General features: G+C 46.2%; 1 protein-coding gene across 4 annotated transcripts in view; it reads left to right on the top strand.

The window, feature by feature from the left end:
- Nucleotides 1–15,012, top strand: part of FAM135B (family with sequence similarity 135 member B) — a 174,570-nt gene that overhangs the window by 70,712 nt on the left and 88,846 nt on the right. For 2 of the 4 annotated variants that reach the window (XM_083144892.1, XM_083144890.1), the window contains one exon: nt 3,271–3,307. The exons of the other annotated variants lie outside the window; for them this stretch is intronic. The gene's annotated coding sequence lies outside the window, so the exon portion shown is untranslated. The remainder of the gene's footprint in view (nt 1–3,270; nt 3,308–15,012) is intronic. 4 annotated transcript variants of the gene reach the window in all.

Raw genomic sequence — 15,012 nt, 5'->3', positions numbered from 1 at the left:
GTGTGAATTTCAAATTGCACCCCATATAAATACTCATGGAACTTCTCTACCACACACCATTTTAAAGCTAGAAATTCCAATTTGTGGGTAGGGTAATTTTTTTCACTGCCGGTTAACCCCCTACTGGCGAAAGAAACAGGTATATTCTTTTTACTGGTTGGGCAAGCCTGGTATAATACTCCCCCTATTCCTTCTTGAGAAGCATCAACATGAAGTATATATGGGTCATTAGGGTTCGCATACGCGAGCACAGGGGTGTGGGTGAGTTCTTCTTTCAGCTGAACAAAGGATACCTCGCACTGCGGGGTCCACCTTTCCCCAAATAACTCCTCAGGCCTATACAACCTCTGTTCTTTATTGTTACTGTTCCGATTAGGGTTCTTTTTTTTGTTAGGAGGTGGATATCCCTTAGTTAATTCAGTAAGGGGCTTAGCTATTTGCGAATAATTTGGGACGAATCGTCGATAGTATCCGCAAAACCCCAGAAAAGACCTCAGTTCTTTGAGCTTAGTGGGTCTTGGCCAGGCTCTAACAGCCTCCACCTTTTCCGGATCGGTGGCTATCCCTTCCCGACTCACCACATGACCTAGGTATTTTACCGATGCTTGACACAGAATACACTTATCTATTGATAATTTCAGGCCCCCCTCAATAAGCCGGTCTATCACTTTCAAAAGACGGGCATTGTGCTCTGTCAAGGTTTTCCCAAAAACAATAATGTCATCAAGATACACTAGTACCTCCCGATAGTTCATGTCGCCTATAGCTTTCTCCATCGTCCTTTGGAACGTGGCTGGTGCCCCTTTAATCCCCTGAGGCATCTTCAAAAATTCGAAAAAACCCAGAGGACATATAAACGCCGTTTTTTCTTGATCCTCCTTCCTCATAGGGATCTGATAAAACCCATTCCTTAAATCTAAAACAGAAAACCAACCACTCCCTTGTAAACAGTCTAAGGCTTCATCAATCCGAGGCACAGTGTATTGGTCAGGTACGGTGCGAGAATTTAAGGTTCTATAATCTACGCACATCCTTATCTTCCCCGTCTTTTTCCTGGCTACCACTATGGGAGAGGCGTACGGACTTCTGGACTCAACAATCATTTGATTTTCCAATAACCCTTTAAGGTGTAACCTAACGTCTTCGAAATCGGCGGGGGCTATTCTGCGAGAGCGTTCCCTAAATGGACTATCGTTGGTGAGATTTATTTGATGCTCCACCCCTACGGCTACCCCCAGGTCCCACTCCCCTTTGGAGAAACCAGACTCCTTTTCTTTTAGTGCTTCTATGAGTTCTCTCTTTTCTTCCCCAGTAATGTCACTTCCGGTGAAGCACGACTCAAATTGGCTTTGGTCTACTCCCCCTACAGCCACATTGAGTGACCTACCACATTCATGACTATCGTCCCTATAAATCTGTGTCTGAGTCTCATTACCCTCCTCCGCTAAACACCACTTAGACAATTCCCTATACAATCTGGTATTGGTACCTATAATAATAGGCAGTTCGTTGGCATCTCTTCCCATCTCGGGACATATAAGGGCGACAACAGGGACTGTTAAACCACTCTCTCCGTCTCCTCCCAGCCTTATCTCCACCTCCACATATCCTAAGTATGGGTATTTTTCTACACTTAGTCCCCATATAACTAATCCATTTAAGGGTCTTATAGGAACCTCGGGTATGTACTTCTGGTACCATGGTTCAAATATAATGGATACCTGAGATCCACTATCCAACAGCACCATACATCTCACTCCATTTATTTCTGCGGTTACCGATGGTATGGGTCCTAAAAGTCCTTCCGGGATCGAACCATTTCCATTCCACCAAATTTTCCCCATTACCTCTACTTCATTCCTGGGGGGAACTGAGAGGGGCTCACAGTTCTCCCCTACTCGTTTCCCTGATCAGATTCAGGGTTGGCCTGGCCACCATTATCGTAGTCTGTGGGAGTTGGGAGATTATTCCTGTTCCTGTTAAACTGACCATTGATACACTCAAACGCCCGATGCCCTAGTCTGCCACATTCGAAACATCTCCTATTCGCACCTCTATAACCTCTCCCCATGCCTCGGACGGTTAATTCAGAGTCCCGTTTCGCATTATTATTTTGTACAGTTAATACTTGTTCTATCTTTTTGTTTTGTTCTTCTATCAACTTCAATATTTTATCCTCAAAAGCATCTTTCTCAATGATAGGCTTTACCACTTTTACCTTCTTTACCGTCCTATCTCTCATTTCTATCAATACTTCTTCCTGTTTAATTTCTTTGAGCAATTCGTTGAACGTGGGTGGAGTATCTCTCAATACTGAACACCTTAATTTCCCCCACTTCCTGAAAAGTATGTTGGAACCTAGCCAGTAATTCCCCCACGTCTTCTAGTGTTCCATATGCGTAGTCTAGAGCCTCTAAATATGTTTCAAGTGTGGCTTGTGGGTTGCTTCTCCTAGCGGCTTGTACCACCCCCATCGCTGGTCCCCTTAGACTTTCGACTATTCTCTGCCGTTTAATTTTATCAGGGCACTGCCATTCCTCTGCTTGCTGTACTGCAGCCTCCTTCCAAGCCTCGTACGTTTCTTCCCCAATAGGAACGGGGCTTATACCAGAGAATAACCTCAGTCTCCTATAACTCCCCTCATAGTGCCATCTCTCCAACTGGGAAACTACTCTATCTATGATGGTCTCGAACTGAGCTCCCTTTGTACTAGCTTCAGCATCTTCAGCTGCATCACCGTCTCTATCTCCCTTATCATTACTGTCTTCTGTAAATATAGGGAAACTTGCCGTCTCTCCGTCATTTATCGGCCATATGACATGCCATCGTCTCCCTGTCTCCTCATCAGCTACCACCATGGACGGGAGCAAACAGCTATCAAGGTCTTTTTCATTCTCAATGAGGAAAGCGACCACCTTCCCCATGTCTCCTCTCCACCTATCTATAATCTTAGGTCGCACTATCCCATACAACTTGTCAATGCACGCGATGACATCTCGATCTGAGAATTCTGTGAAGTTTCCCCCTACAGCTAAACACCTCTTCACGCTCCTCCCCTTCCTGATGCACCATTCATATATATCCCTTTCCGATAAAATACCCCTATGCTCCATCTCAGCAGTGCCTCCACTTGTAACCCTCAGTAATGGGTAACTATATCCTATTAGCGAAGTGCCTCCACCTAAACTTGTTTATAGTGTAGCTTAGGAAATCACTGTTAATTTATTTTGGCAATCAGACTGACCACCCTACCTCTCTCTTCTTTTACAGCTTTAAAGGACCAAGACTCCACGGATGCAGTGTAAAAGTAAGTATGCTAACAAGGTTTAATCATCTAAATTCATATACGCATATTATATAGTTCATATACACAACATCATATATTCTAGACACATTAGTAGCATTTCAAGGATTCTGGTAACATTAGTTTCATATACAATCACCTTCTTACACTCTAATTATCTAATTATACCCTAACTATTCACCTTCCTATTCCAGGCTAAAGCCCTCTTCCCTTCCTAGTCATTATAACTATAATACCCAATTCCCCGTAATAGAGCCTTATTCATGTAAGCTAATATCTTATTCTCTATACCTTATATCTGGCCAGATATATAGTACTCTGGTATATATATATATTTCTGATACACAGTTCTAAGTGTGAGCTCATTTGTTGGCGCGCGTTGGGGCCCGTGTCCAGTATCTATAGTTAGCGATTACTCTGATCCTGTTAAATTGTCAAAGTAGATAGCGTGGTTAGTCCCAGAGTGATCGCCTCTACAGTAGGTAGTGTATAGGAGTCTATCCGTGTGGGCGTATAATGTAGTAGAAGGTAAAAGTAGGTGCTACATTAGCTCTCACCGGTTAGTTGTCCGGTCTCTCTATCCAGGCTGTGAGGGGTTAACGGTTAGCTATCCAGCAGGGTTTCTCAGTGCTGCCCCGTGATTGGGTACACCCCTGTCCGCCCGTCGGCTTTGTTATAACAGTCACAGTCGCAGAGCAGCGTCGCTGAGTTACCTTCCTCCGGCGGCTTAGGCTCAGGAACTGCACTCTAGCTTCCAGCTTACAGATGCGCTGTCGGGTCTTTATCTGGCTGGCACGCGGGAGGTGGCGGCGAAGCTGGACTCCGCTTCCCCCTCGATGGAGGGTAAGCTTACCAGCCTCAGGTCTAAGCGGCTCCCAGTCCCTCGCCTACAGGGAAGTTCCGCTAGAGACCTGGCTGCTATCGCCGCTGCCGCTGCTGCAGGTCACTCTCTTCGTGCTGCCGCTGCATTGCCACTTGTCACTCTCGCTATCACCGCTGCTGCAGGTCACTTTCTTCGTGCTGCCGCTGCATTGCCACTTGTCACTCTCGCTATCACCGCTGCTGCAGGTCACTTTCTTCGTGCCGCCGCTGCGTTGCCACTGTCCCCGCTACTCTGCTGCCGCTGCTCCAATACCGGTGAGGTGTGCCGATGAACTAGTCCTTCTCCGCTGTGTCTCTCCCTTCCTATACCCGCTGCCTCCGTCCAGTATCTCCCCATGCGACCCCTTAACGGCCAGCATCAGCCAGTATCAGCATCCCTGACTCGTGCATTATACACTATGCAACTAGCTCCAACGTCTATCTCACCATAAACAGGTTACATATTACATTACATGTACAACACATCTTTATCTTTATGTAACAATGAGCAGAGGGTTACATTACATTCTTGAATATAAGGTTACATTCTTTTTTTTTTTTCCAAAATGTTTTTATTAGGAGTCAGCACATTAAACATGGTACATAGGAAGCAGAATACTTTGAGACATCAAATATCTGAACAATGATGGTTGTAATAGCTCAACAGTATATAGTACATGTGAAATGATATTAAACGATATTAAAGTTGTGTTGTCTCTATGAGTTTTCCTAGTTATTCCTATGACAGAGAGGTAATACATGGGCAGAGTGTCATGTCAGCCTAATGATTGCTGATATATATTCTACACAACAAACTTCTGTAGAAGAGTACACTGGTTGCCCAAAAGTGCCAAGAATTTTTTTTTTATAGTATAGCATGAAATAAACATTTTTGTATTTATTTTGAACTATAACTCGAATAGTTAACAGAACTAAACAAAATAAAAAGAGAAAGAAATAATATGTCACCTTCAATCTATGTCCGGAAGCCATCGATCCATCCACAAAGATTCCATCCAGTATAGGTCAGATAAGATATAGGGGGTGGTATAGTAGTTGTTTAAGGGGGAATAGGGTCGTTATTAGCTAGTAATTGGTAAGAATACCATGTAGTGTGTTGGAAACAGCTACGTATTGCTATTTTAGTTTGGGGGGGTAGAGTTTGTATGAATTTTTCCCAGCAACGGAAGAGGGAGGGCGTAAGTTTTTCTTTGTGTATAGTTGTCTCAAGCCAGTCCATGGTGAATAGAAATAAAAGTCTCGCCGTGGCCATATCAACAGTGGGTGCAGCAGTGTGAATCCACTGCTGCAGTATAGCCTTTCTACCCACTGCAGACAGGAGCACCACAAGCTTCTTAGTATATTTAGGGATTTGGGGCTGGTCCGCTAAACATCCAAAGATTGCCCAAGATATGGTGCATTGGAAGGAAATATTTAGTGTCGTTGTGCTATAGGAGCAGAGGTCTTTCCAGAATTTCTGGATATGTTGGCATCCCCAGAAGCAATGCATAATATCAGCATTTTCTGTAAAGCATTTGGGGCATTTAGAGTCTGTTGAGATACCCATGATATGTCGTTTTTTAGGCGACAAGTATGCTCTATGGAGCATCTTATATGCCATCTCTTGATATGTACTTGCCGGGATTAGTTTTAGATTGAGTTGAAAAGCTTTCATGATTGCCTCTGGGGAGTGTGAAGGAATTTGGGTTGACCATTTGACTATCTCTGGGATTTCTGTTTCTGGGTCGAGTTCTGTGCGAATACGGGAGTAAATAATAGAAGTAGAATATAGTGTGGTACGGTGTAGGGAGTCAAGGGGATTTGTGAAATCTTGAGTATGTAGTTTAGGTAGTATAGAGCGAAGGTAATGAGATGCTTGGAAGTATGCGAATCTATGCCTAGGTTGTAGATCATACTTCTGTGAGGCCTCTGCAAATTTAAGTGGAGTATTGGAGCTATCCAATAGATTTCGCAAAACTACAATTCCTGCGCGTTTCCATTCTGTAAAAGGGGATTGAGCCAATCCCCGTTGGAAGTCTAAATTGCCTAGCAAGGGTAGGAATAAGGAATAGTGCTGTTGGAGTTTTAAAGATTTTCGAATCGCCTGCCAAGCCCGCACAGTCGAAAGTATGAGTACATTATCTTGCGTTAGAGTTTCCAAGAGGGAAGATTTAGCATGTAAGAGATATAGCAAGGTGTAAGGAGGGCATAATTGTGAATCTAATGTTACATCTGTGTAAATACTGGATGTTCTAATCCAATCCAAAGCATAGCGCGCGAGACAAGCTAGGTTATATTGTTTAATATCTGGTAGATTAACGCCTCCTCTAGAAGGCGTTTGTGTCATTTTTTTGTAGCTAATTCTCGGGCGTTTCCTATGCCAGATAAAGCGTGAAATAGCAGTTCTTAGAGATGCCAGGTCTGGTTTGGTTATTAAAAGGGGGGTCATTTGTAAGACATATAACAGTTTGGGAAAACTTGCCATTTTGACCAAGTTACAGCGGCCCAGCAAATTGAGTGGTAGGTCCTGCCAGAGAGTGAGTTCCGTTTGTATTTTATGTAAAACTGGAGTGATGTTGTGAGAGTATAGGTCACGAGGGCGCGAGGTGAGGTCTATACCAAGAAAGGTAATTTTATTTGTAGCCCATTTGAAAGGGAGAGAGGTATTTATGTGTGTTTTCACTTTGTCAAATATGGCCAAGGCTTCTGATTTATCAAAGTTAATTGTAAATCCGGCAAAAGAGGAAAAACTATTAATAGTAGATATTAGTGTGGGAATATCACGGCTTGGGTTGGATAGAAAGACCAGCAGATCATCCGCAAAAGCTATGACTCTCAGTTCTCTGTTGCCCACCAAAATGCCAGCATAGTTCTGCATCTGGGTGATCACTCTAAGAAAGGGTTCCAGTGCCAGATTAAAAAGTAGCGGAGAGAGGGGGCATCCTTGTCTCGTACCTCTTTCCAGCTGGAAAGGGGACGAGAGCATATTATTAACCAGTATTTGTGCAGTAGGGGTATTGTATAAGGTTGAAATGAGTCTACAGAATGCGTTTCCAAAGCCTTGGTATTGCAGCACTCTGGTCAGATGAGGCCAGGCTACCTTATCAAACGCTTTTTCTGCGTCTAAATTGACAATAATATTGTCCTCTTCACGGTGGGAGTATGTATGTGAGATTGCCGCAATAGCTGCTCGTACCCCTTGCACTGACTGTCTGCCTTTGATAAAGCCCAGCTGTGCGGGTGAAATTAGGCGTGTCAGGCATTGTTGCAATCTATTAGCCATAAGTTTGGTCAGGATCTTGAGGTCTTGATTTAGGAGCGAGATGGGACGGTAGGAGTTTGTTAGTGAGGGGTCTTTGCCGGGTTTTGCAATTACAATGATTTTAGCTTCGTTAAATCTAATAGGTGTTGTCCCCGTTGAGAGGATGTGGTTATATAAATTGGTCAAGGTGGGTACTAATTCTGTACTAAGCATTTTGTAGAACTCTGGGCCGTACCCATCAGGGCCGGGACTTTTGCCATTAGGGAGCGATTTGATGGTAGTTGTGAGTTCCATCTCCGTTATTGGGCTATCTAAAAGGTCTTTTTCTTCTTGGGTTAGCGTTGGCAAATTAGCTTTTTGTAAGAAAGAAGAGCCTTCCAACTCGTTATCAGCATCAGCGGTATATAAATTCTTATAATAATGCATAAATTCTTCGCATATTTCTGTAGGATTAGTAATAATTTTGTTGGAGTTGTTGATGGCATTGACCCAAGTTTTAGACTGTTGTCCTTTGGCGAGATTCGCCAATAATTTGCCTGATTTGTTTCCCCAGCGATGAAATTTGTTTTTTTGGTAATTATATTGCGTTTGGGCCTGTTCTGTGAGAAAGGTGTCATAAAGTTTTTTTGCTGTGATATAAGCTTCTCTATGAGAGGGATCGTCATGCAACTTGTAATTTCTATAAGCCTCTGTGAGTGAGGAACTTAGTACATTTAATTGTTTTGAAAATTTCTTACGTTTAGAGTTTACATAGGATATTATGTGTCCCCTAAGGACAGCTTTGGAGGCTCCCCAGAACAACGAGGGGTCTGTTTCATGGGCTGAATTGTCGGATGTATATTCACACCAAGCATGACGCAAGTGTAGAAGAAAATCTTCCGACTGTGCGAGATATGCAGGGAATCTCCAGCTTTTTGAAAAAGATTGGGGTATGGTAAGTTGAAGTGCTGTCAAAATAGGTGCATGGTCGGAAATAACAATATCTTTGATAGAGGTATGAGTGGTCTTTGGGAGGAGGTGTTGAGCCAAAAGTATGTAATCTATTCGTGAGTGAGAGGAATGTGAGTGTGAGAAAAAAGTATATTCCCTGTGGAGGGGATGGTGTATCCTCCAGGGATCCGCTAAGTTAAGCTGTGAGCAAAAGGCCAGAAGAAGGGTGTCATTCATGCTGGGGGCATGTGGGCTTACCTTGGATCTGTCTATGGATGGATCGATGGCCCCGTTAAGATCTCCTCCCAAAATCAGATTTGGGTTTCCCCAGGAGAGGATTTTCTGTAAAAGTACTGCATAGAACGTTTTGTTAGAGATGTTTGGAGCATATACATTAACTAACAGGTAATCCACGTCATCAATAGATATTTCTACCAATATATATCTGCCGTCTGGGTCTATAAGTTTTCTCTTACAACTATAACGCATATTTTTGTTAAATAATATAGCAACGCCTCTGGTTTTGTTAATATAGGGGGCAGAGATACATTCTCCTATCCAAGGAGCCTTAAGAGTATTTCTGGGGTCGTCGGTCCAGTGAGTTTCCTGGAGGAATACAATGTGTGGTTTTAATCGGTTAAGGTGAGAGAGCACCTTTTTCCGTTTTACAGGGGTGTTAAGGCCCTCTACATTCCATGATACAAAGTTATACGCCAGGATTGGGGTGTTCCCTATAGGATTCTGATAAGGATGGGTACAGTTTACATTATCAACCTATACCTGTGGGTGGCAGTATAGAGCGGGTGAGGTTTAAGTAAAGTTGGGGTTTCCCTCCATCCCAGCGAGTGGAGAGAAAGCATCCCAGGACAGGTCTAGGCTTCGGATCTAAACAAGTATATAAAACATTAGCAAATACGTGCATAGAAGGTGAGGAAATTGAGAAAAGAAAAGAGAACATAACAAAAGGTAACTTGCATATGACTTGTATAGTATGCAAGAGCATCTATACATCTATACATTGTGGCCCGCGATGTGGGGATAAGATACGTCTCACATTAGCTGGCTTGATATTTTCAAGTGTCAGGGCGAGAGAAGTGAGCTTTTGCTGCGGCTGGGTCTTCAAAGAAAATCGGCTTTCCATCTTCAAGGACTCGTAGTCGGGCAGGATACAGCAGTGAGAATTTTATCTTGTCTTCGAACAACTGCTTACAGACAGGGGCAAATTCTCTTCGCTTGGTAGCAACCTGGTTGGAGAAGTCCTGGAATATGAGTAGTCTCTCTCCCTTGTATGTCAAGCTGGCGGTTCTTCGATAGTGGTCTAGGAGTGCTGTTTTGTCGGCATAATTAAGGATTCTCATAATGACAGGTCTTGGGCGCCCTGAGGGGTTTTTGCGCTCGGGGCCAATACGATGCGCTCGTTCAATAGCCAGGGGGGTGCCATTTCGGGTCATGGCTAGTTGCTCGGGAATCCAATTAGAAAGGAGATCTAGTAGTTCGTGGCCTTTTACCGCTTCTGGGATGCCAATTATCCGTAAGTTGTTTCTACGGCTGCGGTTTTCAAGATCGTCGATTTTGTCGGCTAGGGTTACAATATCGGAGTGTTGTGATTCTATTGTTTGCTGTGCGGTGTGTAGTTCGTCTTCCAGGCTAGAGACTCTCTGTTCTAGCTCGTCAATACGGCCAGAGTGTTGGTTGAGTTGCGTAAGTGTAGATTCAATTGCGTTTTTAATGCCTGCCAGTTTTTCATCAAGTAAGGGGCCTAGTACAGCAGCAATATCTGTAGGTTTCATTTTTGAGGGACGAGCAGGTGCCGTAGATTTGCATCTGCGTCTCGACCCAGAGCGTGTTGAGGATTCACCTGAATCTGAGGATTGTTCTCTCTGAATCTCTTCTCTTGTATTCGAGCTAGCAGGAGTCATGGAAGGGGAGACTAGAAACTTTTTCATAAAGGGCAGCAAGTATGTGAAGTCACCAGGTAGAAGATGCAGGCCGCAGCTTGTGCAGAAGTGTTAGTGGGCCACAACAGTGAGTTACATCATTAAGTACATTTTAGCAACACGTAGTGTGAGCTTCCATCAAGTAAAGTAGCAGGAGACAGTTCCCCCGCGTATTCAGGTATTGAGTATTTAATGTCTGAGGAGATTGCCTCCTGATGACTGGTGCAATATATGGTGTTTAGCAGGAGTGAGGCAGGCCGTGTGCCGCAAGTGGCGGGCAGCGTGTTTGAGGTAAGTTTGCCTCTTTTCTGTTGTGACAGGGGTAGGTCCCCGTTAGAGGGGATGCTTGAGGAGGCCTTTTAGGAGGCCTATTTGGCCTGGTCGTGCTGCAGCAGGTGTGGTGCCTTTGTTGTGGGCAGACTTGGGGTGTTTGGGCATAAAGGCCTGTGCTGTGGCCTGCTGTGTTCTCCTCTACTTCAAGGAGGGCTTGCAGCGTGGCTTTAGGCAGCTAGCAGGGAGGGGGGCAGCGTGTGAGGGTGCGTCTGGTCAGTGGGTGCTTATAGCTCACCTCAAAAGGGGGGAGTCCAGGTTTCTTAAGGGGGAGTGCCTCCTGCAAGATGGCGTCCAGCCAGCAGGGATCTGTTGCAGCTCTGGCTTTCAGGCCTCCTCCTGTGTTCAGCGGGAGTTACCGGGTAGGTGTGGGGCGAGGCTGGGTGGTCTTCAGCCGGTGTGCGCTGGGATGTTCTCTCCCCGGCCGCTTCTTCCGCGCCGCGTTCCCGGAGATGCGAGTGCCTCCTCCAAGATGGCGTCCTCCCGGCAAGGCCTCGCCGCAGCTCGGGCTTTGGAGTCACCCTCTGCGTCTAGCGGGAGCCGCCGGGTTGGTGTGGGGCGAGGCTGGGTGGTTCTCGGCTGATGTACGCCGCCTGGGGTGGTCCTTCTCGCCGTCTCCTCTCCGGCGTCTCGTCGCTTGTCTGTGTCCGGCCGGAAATCTAGTCCGCGGCTTTGGTGCCCGATGTAGGCCGCAACCTGCAGAGGTCACTAAATAACCTCCCGGCTCCGCAGCCTACTTTCGGGGTGTCTGGCCAGTGGGGACAGGGTGTTTCTGTTTCGGGGGGCCTCCGGATGCCGGTGTTAGGGCTTATAACAGGGGTCTGCAGCAGGAGCTCTGCTAAGATGCGTCCTGCTGCCTCTCCGCTCAGGCCACGCCCCCCACAGACCAAGGTTACATTCTTAATGAGCATAAGGTTACATTCTTGAACACAAGGTTACATTCTCATTGTATACTGTACATTCGCCTGCACTGTCGCTGGGGCACAAGATACAGTAAGTCTCCTAACAGGTGGATCTGCATGTTTGTATTTAAATGAGCTGTTACTGAACTTTGTCAATGAGAGAACACCTTTCTGTCCCCATTCTACCTCTCTGGTCCTACAGAATGTGTGAGCCGGCCTGCACTGATGCCATGAGTGTATCTATGATGAATGTATCTCATGAATCTGAGTTCACAGGAATCCACACAGCATCCCTACATTATACATTATCTCTGCATTCCCTTTGTGCAGAAATCACTGGGAAATGGTACAGCCGCCATTGTTTCCAACCCTGTTGACCTTAGCCATATCGACCTATTTCACCTTCAGTGGTCGACCCAAAGCAATGTCGACCTAATATGGGTCGACGCAATGACCTATAACCACTCAGGTGGGCGGCATTGCCATTTACCTGATCACTGGGCCCCAAAGATTCAAAGCCCAGGTCTGAATCAGGCCCATAGTCTGCAGAGCAGGGAGGAAGGAGAGGTCCTCTCCCCCACTCTGCATCCTATTGGCTGCTGCAGAGGACTTAAAGGGGGGATGGGGCTACACAGGGACTGTTTTTGGGGAGGGGTGCAGTAACACAGGGACCCGGCAGGGGCGGAGATAATGGGGCTAGTGCGCAGCAGCACGAGTAAGAAGGAGAGGAGGGGCTTCTGCATTACAGGGCCCACCCAGCCAATGACACTGCACTCTGTTTCATAGTTACCTCCCCTCCTGCATTCTGCAGGAGACTCCCTGAAATAGCAGCAATCTCCCTCTCTCCCTCATTAGTCTAGCAATTTCCCTCATTTCACCTAGCCCACATTACACTGTTACATTTTTGAGGAAAAAAGGAATGAGAGATAGATACAGTTACATTGAATCATCTGCACCATTTTCCAACACTATACCAAGTATAGTAGCTCTTACTGGATGCTTTGGGGCTCATCTACATTTGGATATAAGTCATTTTAAAAGATTCCTCTCTGATGTAGCAGTACACACCCACGCTTCTAGGTGCCACGTTCAGAATCTCTTTTGGGTGGAGCATGACACGCCCCCTCAATGGGGTGCTGTGCAAAATTCTACTACCAACTATAATCTCTCTGAAACTAATTTTCACAAGTAGGCAAGTATGCTCTGTTTGTAAGGTAACCTATGCCCAGGGCCGGTGCTAGGGTGTCTGGCGCTCTCCTGCAAACCATACATTTTGCACCTTTCACATTGCCATTGCAACAAGCTGCAGCCCGATTGTGGGAGTGTATGCAACATGGGATTCTATGGAGGATCTTGGGTGCATATACATGTATGCATACACCATCTCAGTGCTGTGTCCGCAAAATGTTGCAGCCACTAAAGGTGCTAGATCGCATCGCATTGCACGGCATGCATGCAATGTGTGTGCGATGCGATCCGAAAGCAGTACAAAAAGTATGTGCAGCACTAGTGACTGAGGGGGAAAGGAGGGGAGAGAGGGAGGAGATGGAAGAAGAGGGGAGGAGATAGAGGGGGCGGAGTGTTGAGGACTGGCATTGGCACTGGCACAGCACACTGAGAAGAGGGAAGGAAGGGGAGGCGGCGCTGCTGCCTGTACGCCATTTGATTGACAGCTGACAGGCGCAGGGAGCAGTGGGTAGGGGGCCAATCCGGACATGACATGTCATCCAGGCATTCACAGCCAGTGCTACATGCCTCAGCGCAAGTGTCCGTGAGGAAGAGGGGGCAGGTCGCAGGAGGAGGACAGTGTGTGCGCGGTGCAGGGAGCTGCTCAGCTTCTCCGTACTGCCGCCTGCTGTCAGACAGGCGCTGCAGGCGGCGTGCAGGAGGCAGTGACAGTATGGGCTGAGGCAGCTTTAGCAGAGCAGGGAGGAAGACAGCGCCTTTTCAGCATGGCGCCTCCCTGCTTTGCAGGAGCTGCTGAGTGGGTAGCGCCGGCCCTGCCTATGTCGACACAGACACCAAAAAAACTTTTTCCATGTCCACCTTTTGCCTCTGTCGACCTTTTGACCATGTCAATGTAATCCTTGTCATACCTTTTGTAGTATTTGCAGCATTATTAAATCACTGGCTGCATAATCCTACTGTAGCTGCTCATTTAACCAGATGACCAACCTCGCTCTGTAGCATTGTTCCAGCATAATGTGAATTAAGTAGGCACGGCCCTCTAATTTCATGCGAAGAGATTTATCGTCGCTGCCTTGCGTCCTTGCAGCGCTTACCCTTGTCTGAATTAGACTCTTAACATGCACCACCCCAAATTTCATTTACCACCTTAATTGCTTCTGTAATTGGTTTTCAAAGGATCAGTGGAGTCCGGCCTAGCGGTAATTTCATTAGACGGCAGCCGCCAAACTGGGGATACGGGAATGTCGCTGTCACACAATTCATATTCAGCGTAAGCAAGACAAAGGTTGTGTACAGAGTGTGCTCCCTGCCTAACGCTTGTCTGAGGCTGCTGAACAAAGCTGGGATATCATGTATATACAGTATATATATATATATATATATATATATATATATATATATATATATACATATCATGTAGTGGAGAAGTGGACCAGTGGAGGTAGAATTTTCCAAGTACATTCTATAAAATGTTAAGTGGCAGTTGATTAGTTGCTACGGGCAACCTCTTCCCTGGTGCACAACGCCATGCTGTTCATTAGTTGATGCGCATACCTTGTGTTTTCTTCAATGTCGCTGAGCCTATAACCAAGGCCTTGGTGGAGTTGATTTACACATAGTAAAGTTTCTACAAATGAAATGAAACATAGTTCCCTACCGTCCGTTCCGCATCCTGCGGGATACTCCTGATTCCCAGCTAAGTCTCCCTCTGCCCCGCACAGCTCAATCTAAACCCTAGATGCGCTGTGGGAGTGTAGTGTGGAGAACAGACCAGTGGCATGACTGACCGCATGCAGGAAAGCGGGAACATGCGTGACCCATTGCCACCCTCTTATTAGCCCGATCTCTGTACCCAGGGACATGTGGGTTAAAGTAGACATGACCTCCCCAGCAGGCAAAGGGTTCTCTTTACCTTCTATCTAAGTAAGACATCCATAAGCAGGGCTGCCTTCAGAAATGGTGGGGCCCTATGATTGGCAAACTAGGCAGGGCCCTTTCTTCCTTCTCAGTATGCCCGGTGAGACCTCCGATGGTTGCGTCACCTCTATACTGCTTCAAGGGAAATCACTCAGAACTTTGTTTATGATCAATTATATTTGATAGACTCCAGTCCTGGGCCCCCTTTCAGTCTGGGCCCGGGACTGGACAAATGGTAGTCCTCCCAGATGGTAGCCCTGATCTTAAGTGCCTCATGTACCTAAGGAATTACGGTACTTATGTAATATCTGGGCTCCCGTTTTTCTTATGAGACCGCGTCCCCTCGCCACGCTTCGGGCACGGTGGCTCGCTGCGCTCGCC

This window comes from Crinia signifera, chromosome 5, assembly GCF_055691185.1.
Source record: "Crinia signifera chromosome 5, ASM5569118v1, whole genome shotgun sequence".
NCBI lineage: Eukaryota > Metazoa > Chordata > Amphibia > Anura > Myobatrachidae > Crinia > Crinia signifera.
The sequence above is the reverse complement of the archived record's forward strand: the minus strand, read 5'-3'. Positions and strand labels throughout refer to the sequence as shown.